Source organism: Rana temporaria, chromosome 5 (genome assembly GCF_905171775.1).
Source record: "Rana temporaria chromosome 5, aRanTem1.1, whole genome shotgun sequence".
In the NCBI taxonomy this organism is placed as follows: Eukaryota; Metazoa; Chordata; class Amphibia; order Anura; family Ranidae; genus Rana; species Rana temporaria.
This window is the reverse complement of record NC_053493.1, coordinates 244,578,754-244,590,905: the sequence shown is the minus strand read 5'-3', so window position 1 is coordinate 244,590,905 and position 12,152 is coordinate 244,578,754.

Here is a 12,152-nt window from a genome sequence, read left to right as displayed (position 1 = left end):
CACAGTGTCCTTCTTCCTAGATTCCATGCATGCTGGCTACCCAGCCTGCACCTGCCGATCTTGCGCATGTGCAGTGTGGTGCAATTTTGGTCAGCTTGGCATGGCACTGCCATGCCAGGCTGACCAAGATTTTCCATAGACGTCAATGTTAAATGTTACTGGAGCCATGCAATGCCAAGCTGGCCAAGAATTTCCATAGATCGCCATGCCAAGCTGAACAAGATCTCCCAGGAGCCAATGCAAAACCGGAAATTACGTCTGCGGACCCCTAGAGGAGGAAGTGAAATTAGATATAGGCATAAATCAGGTAAGCGAACAGAAAAAAAAAATTGCCAATCCATTTTAAGGATGCACATTAATGCTTTAAGGCCTGGTTCACACCTATGCATTTTTTAAGGGCGTTATCAGTTTTGCAGAAATGCACTACAGTCCATTTAACATTGTTTCATATGGGTCACATTCACATATATGCATTTTTCATTGATGTGTTTTTGGGAAGGGTCAGGGACTTTTTTTCCCAGCAGCAGCTAGTGTTTTTGGTTCCATAGACTTCAATGTAGCACAAATGCATCAAAAACACAGTGCTTGAATCTTTTATGCTTTTTTGTTGGGTTTTTGCTGCTTTCTCCCACATGACAACAGACACCTCCCATAACGCATCAAAAGTGCATTCATTTTTTTTCAAACATGCTTGTGAAAAAACACAAATTGCATCATCAAAATGCATCAACCGCAAACTGCATAGCTGTGAACCAGGAGTTATTAATATATTATCTACATACAATGTTGTTGTCATTGTATTGCAAGCACACGTGATTTTGTTATTTATTATGTCAACACAGTCTGCTCCTATTTTAATGGATACTTTTGAAACTATGCTGTGTTTCTGTGAGCATAACAATATTTATTTTGGTGTATTTTCTATTGAAATTTCTCTTTGATTAACACAAGAATCTTTGGCTGTACAAAAATGATTGATACAATATACTTTTTATAGGTCCTATGCTTTCAGAAAATGTATAGAGGGTCCTTTATTATGTTTTAATAGTCCATAATGTTCTTTTTTATTTTGCATGTGAAAACTGAAAAAATGATCAGGCACTGAAAGGGTTTAACCAGGAGCCTTTCTCTGTTCTCTCAGTTATACAATTCATCATAAGAAAGAAAAGTTCAGACTGCATCTTACACATAGATATTGTCTTCAGAGATAACCTCAGATGCACTCCTGTCACAGTTTAAAGTTTGTGAAATCTCAACCAGGTCATTTTCTACAGTTTGTAAAATGGTATTTGAATGTAAATCTTACACAGCTGACTTTAGGCCTAGCAAGGTCTCTTGCATAGAAATGTGACTTAAGATTGCTGAGAATAGACAAGTTCCCCACAGTAGTACAGAGGCTGCCAGTCACACAAGTATAGTTCCAAGCACACCAACAATTCACTCTCAGTCTAGGGGATGTCTTTTTAATATCTATTGTCCGGGAACTTCAGCAAGATAGGGGTTTAAGGTCACTCTAAAATGATCTGTTACATAGATAGGAGGACAGGCTTCCAATCATTCAAAAGCATATTTTCTGGAGGTAGCATGGAATGGCCAGTACATCTACTCACAATGTCCCTGGAGCTGTCTGCCATCCAGAATCTGCATAAAGTTCCTACGTTAGGAAGATTAACTACATATCCTGCTCCAGACCCGAATTTCAGCGCAGTGCCCTCCAGCAATCTTCCCCAGGCCCTCAATCCAGATGCTGCTGAGGCCCAGACTGCAGTTTCTTGTCTTAGTGGAGTTGCCTCCAATATACCCATAGTTTTAAGATTTTCCTTAAAACTATGCTTATTAAAAATGAATCCTTATATACCCATGCTATTCAAGTGCTAAATCAGTATATACCCATGCGCTTTTGGTGCCCACCCAGTACAAACATACCCATTAACTTCCCTTCAACAAATACAGCCAGTATATGCTGAAAAAGAGAAAATCTACCTTCCACACCTTCCACCTAGAAACACCACAATTATTACCTGTAGCTGCGTTCTTACCTTGCCACTTTCAATGTGTCTTCCTACTAAATGCCCCACCTGAAAAAACACTTCTTTCTTTCCCGAAGCTCTTAATTGCCACTTTTGCTGAATATCTAGGTTTACATATAAATGAGGAGAACAATGTAAATAAAGGCATGTGAAACACCAACTTTTACGCAAATGTTTTGGAATCCTTGGAAAGAGTAAATACTTTTATTGCTTGAGTTTGACCCTGGTTTTTTTTTTTTTTCAATCAAATATTTTTTTTATCGATTTTTTCACATATTACAAAAAAACATCTCTTTGCCTCACCCAACATAGTGTATACAGTGTCATGTCACCTGCGGTCAGGTGACAGATGCACACCTTTGGGGTCAGGAGTGCACCGCTAAGATAGTGGACCCTATGGCTGACTGCTGTGGATGGAAAACTGGGTGGCTAAGGAAGGCAGGTCCACTGGAGCAGTGGCGTAACGTGGGTTGTCAGCGCCCGGGGCAAGGCGCCCCCTAACCTGCGGACTTTTAGCACTCCCCGAGTCCCTTCCCTTCCCTTCCTACAATAGTATTGACCAGCCTGATTCCTACACTGACTGCTACACTGACCTACTTAACCACTACACTGACCTACCTGCTTCCTATACTGGCCACTACACTGACCTACCTATCCACTATCCTGACCACTACACTACCTAATTCCTATACTGTCCACTACACTACACTGTCCACCACACTTTCCACTACACACTGCACTGACTATTACACTACACTGCACTGACCACTACACTGTCCACTACAACGCACTGACCACTGCACTGTCCACTACACTGCACTGACCACCACACTGTCCACTACAATGCACTGACCACTGCACTGTCCACTACACTGCACTGACCACTACACTGTCCACTACAACGCACTGACCACTGCACTGTCGACTACACTGCACTGTCCACGCCACTGACCACTGCACTGACCATTACACTGCACTGTCCACTGCACTGACTATTACACTGCACTGTCCACTACACTGACCACTACACTGCACTGACCACTACACTGGCTATTACATTGCACTGACCACTACACTGCACTGTCCACGCCACTGACCACTACACTGTACTTATACTGCCACTAGAACTTTCTTTCATTTATATTGACTCTAACTGCTTGTCTTATCTGGCTAATCTGGCTGCTCCCTCTCTCCAGACTGTATCCACCCCCTCACCTGCAGCTTGTAGCTTGCATCAGTCCAGGGGAGCCTGGAGGAGGTGAAGACAGCAGCAGAGTTTACAACGAGGTGGAGGCGGGGGCAGGACTTCAGGAGCAATCGTGGATAGGCCAGCCCTGCCGAGTTTCCGGATAGGCCAGCACCAATGCGTTCTCTATAGGCCAGCCGCGAACCCAGATAGGTCAGCACTGCCGTGTTCCAGATAGGCCAGCACCGCCGCAAACCCGGATAGGTCAGCACTGCCGCAATCCCGGATAGGCCAGCACTGCCATGATCCCGGATAGGCTAGCACTGCCGTGATCCCAGATAGGCAAGCAGTGCTGTGATCCCAGATAGGCCAGCACTGCCGCACATGACACCATTTACCTAATCACAGGGCGCCAGCCGCAGTTGAACACAGGAACACAGGAAGTAAACATTAGGGGGACAGAGCCAGCAGTGACACACACTGCCTGGTGTGGGATTTCGCCCCCCTAAATGTTGCGCCCGGGGCCACAGTCCCCTCTGCCCCCCCACACTACACCACTGCACTGGAGCACTAACAGGGATCCCACAGGGAGCTAGAGCCTAAGATTCCCTAGGGGTGCAGAGTCTAGGATCCAGCAGGTGTTCACCAGATCCTCTAGTGGTGAGGATGGACTGGGCTACAACTGGATCCAGGTCACGGCCCCCAGATTCCCCCAGCTCACGCTCACAGTAGGCTATAGAGGATAGAGGGGAAGCAGCAGCTCAGGATACAAGAGATAGTGAGGGGATAAGCCAAAGGTCAGGGAGACTAGCAGACAAGGATAAACAAAGGACACACCAAAGGTCAAGGTCACAAGCAGACAGGGATAGTCGAGAACAAGCCAAGATCGGTAAAACAGATAGATGTAGCACACGGCAAGCAGGAACTCAAACACACAATAGTTTAACAAACACTGTTGATCAGCACGGCTGGCTTGCAGTGCACAGGTTAATATAGAGTTCCCTGATAGGGCCTGGGGTGGAGCCATGCTAAAGGAGAGATTACTTAAGCAGCCAGGTGAGAGTGGCTGGTCTCTAAGGTGAGCTCATGGAGGAGGTAAGCTGACAGACAAACATTACTGCATATCCATGACAACGTCTCTGAATAAGGACAATAAAGCATTACTTCTGGAGTGGATGGAAAGGTGTAATATTAATCTTGTACAGGTCGATGGTCAGAGGGAATATGGTGGCCCTCCTGTAGACTGGGTTGGATAGGTTCCTTCACATGGGACAGAAACATTTATCAACAATATCCCTCAAGAGATCTATTAATTCCAACTTTTCAGACTACTGGAACAATATATGAGTTTGTCTCCAAGACTTTTCCAGACAGTCTGAGGTGGGGGTGGGATCAGTGTTTATTATGTGTGCCTTTGTCCCATTGTGTGGCTGCTAGGTGCACATTCCCATTGTTAATTAAATCACATATTTTTTCTGTCTGGCTGATCATCTCTTGGAGATGTGATTAATATTGTGACCACTGTACCTTGTTATCGAACCAGTGTGGGATGTTATATGGTTATGTTGATTAGCTTACTTAGATTATGCTTATGTTGGCTATGTTAATTATATTAGTCATGTCATGGTAACATGTCACGTCAGAAGTCCCCCATCAAATTAGAGCCACCTTTTGACAACAGGAGCTCCCTCCTCACATCAGAGTTCCCATCACATTAGAATTGGAGCAGATCAGGTAAATTCTTGTTTCTGGCCAGATGTCTAGCTGGCAATCACTCCTTCAGTAAAACAGTTCAAAACACAAGCAGCTACTTGCAACTATCCTAATAAATAGCATTACGGATAGTAAAGAACAGGGTAGCTCTGGTAATGCAGGTAAACAGCTGGGGGATGCAGGGCCTAAGGACAAAGGTGTACCCTACTGGAACTGGAATACTTTGGTAGTAATTAGGGAGAGGCTCCCCAGAGTAGTTGAGTCTTCTGGAGAAGCGGTGTGCTATTAGGCACTGGGTTACCTACACGCAGGTTCTGATAGTGGAGGGCCTCTCACTTATTTTCAAATCACTTGCTCAGGTGTGGCCAATTCGAGCTTCTGATGGAGGCAAATTGAGGAATGTATTCTCCATGGACATACCAAGGAACACAATGAGATGTGAGAAAATAAGTCAAGTTAAATAGGCCGATCTTTAGCTACTGTATATTTTTTCACATGGTTTATGTCAGGTCACTGAAACTTTTTCTATAATGGTATAGACATTTTTGTTGTTTTTTTCAAGCAGCTTATTTAGTCCTAATGAGTGCCAAGCACAAACCTTAGTATTTATAGTTACATGGATAGCTCACTCGCCTTAATCCAATCACCATGGAATATGTCAAGGGAACATGATGGGAGATGCGAAAGGTTGTGAACCCACCCTGTACTAATTATATAATCCAATCAAAAGAGGTGTAAAGGAGACCATCTATATTAAACTGGAACAACCACCCCTATACAGGGATGGGAACCATCAACAACATCTGCCACCTTCATAGAATGCCATTATAAAATCTCTACCCTGGTCATTTTAAAACAGTTCAAATCTTAAACAATGTAACTCAATCATCACATGCACCAGACTTCACAGCACCATAGTGATTGCATTATGTATGTTCACAAACTTTTACACCTCCCATCATATTCATGGACAATTAACCTTAACACATGCCATGGTAACTGGGTTAAGGTCACTGAGTTACCTGTGTTGCTATAAATGCTGGCATATGTTCCTGACACTCATTAGAGTAGGGAAAACCACTTGGATAAGAGATGAAATGTTTTCAGCATTACAGAACAAGTCCAATCAAATGTAATTATCTACTACCAGTTATACTATGACTTGGATAAATAGGAGACTTCACAGACATGGTTATATTTTTGTTCTCTCACTATAACTTAATTTTTCAGATTTCCCAAATTCTCAGTTGAATGTTGTTCAGGCTCTAAAGGTGGATTGTATTTGGAGAGTATATGTGAGAGTAGCACTACCCCGTAGGGGTTGCAGATGACAGGGTTCCCCACTGCTGCAAAGCCAAGCACACTACCGCTTGTATCTTCAGTTTGTATCCAAAGTAAACAGTCCTTGAGCTTTTGTTTTGTGTTTTTATTAGGGGGCAATAACTTGTATGGGTATTGGAATTATGGGATGTCCAATTTGATAGGACATAACCAGGGACAACTTCCTCCCTATATACAGCTCCAATTGATTCCTCTGTACAACTTTAATTTATTCCTCTGTACAACTCCAATTGATTCCTCTTTAGTGGCTAACAGCCTCTGTTTAATCAGCAACAGCCCCTTACAGGCTGAGAACTCTCAGTCCCTTAGAAAAAAGCACAACGTGTTGTGAACTGCATCCTGGAGTACCTCCAACTCCCTTGTAACAACTGGTCCCAGTTCTACCACTGCAGGAAATGCCAGCCCACCAGGCCGCCACTTCCCCAGTCTACCCAACTGACTCTTCACCAGTTTACCGGCATGACTCTCAGGTGATCTCCTAGGGCAAGGTAGGGTACATTCATAGAAGACTTCCTCCAATCTTGTCCTGTAGTAAAAAATCCTCCCAGGCCAACTCCTAATCCCCAGCCTAGAGGGTTTGCCTCAAGGGCCACCAACAGTCTCCTCAGCACTTTATATCCATCTTCCACCCAACTTCCTTCCCAGCATGACTCATTCCTATTTAAGGGCTCACTTAGTCCCTTGCCAGGCCCCTCTCCTGGGGATTGACTAAGGCCCCCTAAATATGCAGAACAGTCCCTCCTAGCCTCCGCTCTCTAGTTTCCAGAATGTTCTCCAACTTTCTAGAACCAGGGGGAGCCACCAGAAAGCTGCCTGTATGAGTTGTGCTGCCCTGAACTCTAATAACCCTGACCCAATTAAGACTCACAGGGTTTTTAACATAAGTCAAAATATGTTTTACCTACTCCGACACTAGTAGAACACTAGAGGGTGCTACATGAGTAAATGTGAATGGAGGCTCAGTGTCTTTATTAAAATGTACAATTATACATCGCATCCCTTAATTTCTGCTGCTATATTTGTCCACAACTACTACATGCCAGAACATGGAAAAGGAGAGCTAGAGGTGGCTTTCACAGAAACAATTTCATTGAAGTATGTGACATATATAAAAATTTAAACTCTAACCCACTTTCCTCAACAAACAATACGCCATAATATTCCCTTTGAATATGCTATTAGTTTGCATTTTACTAGCATCAGATGAGAACAAGTCTCCAGCTGTTCTAGACAGCTATAAGGTATACTGCCCTCAATACCCAGACCCACAAAATAAAATAAGTTTTACTACACCCCATACATGTATAATACATATCAGAATAAAGCATACAAGCTATCCAAAAATCATGTAATTATTAATATATTATAAACCTTTCTCTATATATTATTAATACTGAAATAGCTAGTGCTATAGTTTGTGTTACAAGTTTGGCTGATAACATTGCAAGTTACATAGTTACATGGATGAAAAAGGACACAAATCTATTCAGTTGAACCCATAGAATAAAAATTAAAAACACACATATAGAAAACCTCCCTATACACAATCCTATACCCACAGCTGATCCATAGATCCATAGGAAGGGAAAAAATGTAAAATAAACAACAATAAAGCATGGTCCCATGTATTTCAGTGTGGGGGTGGTGTGGGATTCATTCCTGACACCCCAAAAGGCAATTGGATAATCCCTGGACCAACTTTATCTATGCATAGTAGTATCCAGCTAATTTCTGTGCATTTAGGAAAGAATTCAAGCTTTTTCATATAAATTCTAGCTGGCAAGAACCAGCTCCTAAGGCCCCATACACACGATAGAATCCATCCGCTGAAAAATCCCAGTGAATGGGTTTCAGCGGATAGATTCTATGGTGTGTACACTCCAGCGGATCTTTTTCCGCGGATATTTATCCCCTGGGATGGATTCCAGCAGATAAAATATTTGCTGACATGCTAAACAAATCTATCCGCTGGAATCCATCCCAACGGATGGATCCGCTGGTCTGTATAGACTCACCGGATCCATCCGTCCGAAGGGATCCCCCGCATGCGTCGTAATGATTCGACGCATGCGTGGAATTCCTTATATGACAGCGTCGCGCACGTCGCCGCGTCATAATCGCGGTGACGTTGCGACACGTCATCGCCAGAGGATTTCGGCGCGGATTTCAATGCGATGGTGAGTACACTCCATCGCATGAAAATCCGCAGAAATCCTCGAGAGGATTTATCCGCGGAAACGGTCCGCTGGACCGTATTCGCGGATAAATCCTCTCGTGTGTATGGGGCCTAAGGGATTCTATTCCATATTTTAACAGCTCTTACTGTGAAGAAACGTTTCCATATTTGTTTTTTTATTATTATTATTTATTTATTTTTTTGGTACAAAACATCTTTACTTTAAACAAATTTCTCATTGCATCTTCAACATACATAAACATACATAAGTAAGTAACCTGTATCACCGTGTAAACCAGAAAAAAGCAATTCCAACCCCACACCCCCCCACCCTTCCCAGGAGACTCCTCCCCATTTTCTTTTCTTACACCAAGTCTGTCATGAAATTTACTACTTTATGCTCCCATCATTTCTGCGAATTTCATTGATTGCTTATAGTCAATCCATCTCTTCCATTTCTCCTCATACTCCTCTAAGCCTTCTGTGTCACTGAACCTCAAGTATTCAAGATTTTGTGGTTTCATTTATTTTGTTACCCCATTTTTTCATCGAATGACTTTCATTTTCTTGCCAGTGTCTGGGTTTTAGGCTCTTGGCGGCATTTAACAACTGTGGGAGAAGGATTTTCAGATATCGCTTGGTTGACATTCTGATCCCATGGTGTAAACACCCCCAAGGGTCGTCTGGGACTTCAATATTTGTTATTTCTGTTATTAACCACTTGCATACTGGGCACATATACCCCCTTCCTGCTCAGGCGAAGTTTCAGCTTTCGGCATTGCGTCGCTTTAACCGACAATTACGCGGTCGTGCGACGTGGCTCCCAAACAAAATTGACGTCCTTTTTTTCCCACAAAAAGCTTTCTTTTGGTGGTATTTAATCACCTCTGCAGATTATTTTTTTTTTTGCGCTATAAACAAAAAAAAGAGCGACAATTTGGAAAAAACACAATATTTTTTTACTTTTTGCTATAATAAATATCCCATTTAAAAAATGTTTAGGCCGATACGTATTCTTCTACATATTTTTGGTAAAAAAATAATAATCGCAATAAGCGTATAGTGATTGGTTTGCGCAAAAGTTATAGCGCCTACAAAATAGGGGGCAGAATTATGAACTTTTTTAAATTATTTTTTTTTTACTAGTAATGGCGGCGATCTGCGATTTTCATTGGGACTGCGACATTATGGCGGACGCATCAGACACTTTTGACACATTTTTGGGACCATTCACATTTATACAGCGAACAGTGCTATAAATATGCACTGATTACTGTATAAATGTAACTGGCAGGGAAGGGGTTAACACTAGGGGGTGAGGAAGGGGTTAAATGTGTTCCCTGCTAAGTGATTCTAACTGTGGGACTGACTGGGGGAGGTGATCAATCTGTGTCCCTATGTACAAGGGACACGGCATCGGTCTCCTCTCCCTGACAGGACGTGGATCTGTGTGTTTACACACACAGATCCACGTCCTTGTCTGTGTAACAGCCGATCGCGGATGCCTGGCGGACATCGTGGCCACCAGGCACGCGCACCGGCACCCCAGTGATGCGGCGGGCACGCGCGCCCCCCAGTGGCCAGAGGAGCCGAAGACGTCAATAGAGGAGCCGAAGACGTCATTTGTCTATGGCCCCGGGTTCCAAGTGGTTAAATACCTAATCTCCTTCCAATATTCTTTATTTTAGGACATGTCCACCAAATATGTGACATATACCCAATTTCTTTGCACCCCCGCCAGCAGAGTTCCGATGTCTCCATATGATATTTGTGTGCCTTAACATGTGTTATACACCAATGCACTTATAATTTAACTCTATTATATTGCTGTTTACTGACGTAGAATGTGCCCTCTCCATTAGTTGCCTTATCTCAGAATCGTTCAGCCGTGTTCCCAATTCCTCCTTCCATTTCCTGATGTATGGCGGTATCTCCAGCTTTTCTGCTTCCTTCAATATTTTATAAATCTTAGAGGTTACTCCTGTCCCTCCTTTTTCTCTACACAATTTCTCTAGGGGGCGTAAATTCTCTGCCGATCTATAAGGCTGGGGTAGAGCCTCGAAAAAGTGTGTTGGCTGGGTATACCGCCACTCATCTATCACCAATTAATCTCTTTTATTTTTAATTCATGATATGTACTCAAATTATCTTTCGTCATTACATCTTTCAGTTGTGCGTTCTCTTGTATGATCCATTTTCTAAATATTTTATCTATCCCCGGCGTGAAATATTTTGTGTCCGTTAGTGGTATTAGTGGAGAGCTGTATTCCCAATTTTCCTTTTTGTGTACCTTATCCCAAATTTTTAGTGCGTTCCATACTATGTGTGTCCCTAATAAGGTCTCTATACTGTGCTGGGATCCATATTATTTTCCTCATTATGGCTTTGCTATTTCTATTTTCCATATTTACACATCTCTTTTCTTATTTTTGGCCCACTCTATTATTCGTGAAAGAATAATCGCATTATAATTGTTTCTGATTATGTGATTTTTTCCCTCGCCAGATAAATTTTAAGAGCATTGTTTGTTTGTGGTAGTGGAATTGGGATCATTTGCATTTTATACTTGATTTTGGGTAAGATTACCATTTTAAAAATGTTTATTCTTCCTCCCCAAGATAGCTGACCTGGAAATGGTCCCATTGACTCTTACCCTTGCCGTGGGTTGATTATATAATGCCTTTATCCAGGTGGTCATTCTGGGTCCTAATCCTATTTCTTCTAGCGTGCTCTGCATAAAGCCCCAGTCTACCTTGTCAAATGCTTTTTCAGCATCAATTGACAGGAGTAGACCTGGGGCTTTAATTTTCTGCAGGGCAAGAAGTGTTCTAATTCCATTTTCCCTCCCCTCTCTTCCTGGAATGAAACCGACTTGGTCAGCATGTATTAAATCATTCATTATTGTTTTCATCCTCCCTGCGAGTATCTTTGCAAATATTTTGGTCTCATTATTTAAGAGTGATATTGGTCTATAGCTGGAGCAAAGTGTGCCATCTTTACCTTCTTTCAGTATTAAGGTGATAGAAGCCTCTAATACTTCCTTCCGCATCTCCCACCTCGTACCTATCCCATTCATATAAGATAGTGGTTCTCAACCTTCTAGTGCCGTGACCCCTTGATAACATTTCGTGAGACCACTAACATTAAAATTATTTTTGTAGCGTGGGTTGTTAGCAAGTCTTAAAAAGACTTGCAGAGAAAAACCTGTCTAAATAAGCTCAATTCTTTCACTATATTAGCACTTTTAGTAGGAGCATTTAATCCTCGCACATTGTATGAAATTATATTTACTTTAGCTATCATTACTTATAATCGACTCTACTGACCTGGTCATATCTTCTCCTGGAGGTCTCCCTTCCCACCCACTCCCTTCCCACCCACTCACCATCACAGATGGTTCTCGCACTGTGGACATTGGTATATCTGTGGCAACATCTCCTCTCAGTTTAGAAGATTCATTCACTGATTTGGACTTTCTATGCATTCTTTTTACACTGTTTATTTGTTATTTTTTATGTGCACTATTCAGCGATTTTTGCGCTCATCACTCATTTATTCATATTCAATTTTTGTTGTTAGCACAATTTAGATTTGAGCAGCATTTATTTTGATTTATATATTGTTTTTATTTTCTCTGCACTCTCCATTTTGTAGTATTGGCTAGCGCTTTAGTCTCCCCACTTTTTTGTTTACCATAGTACTATTG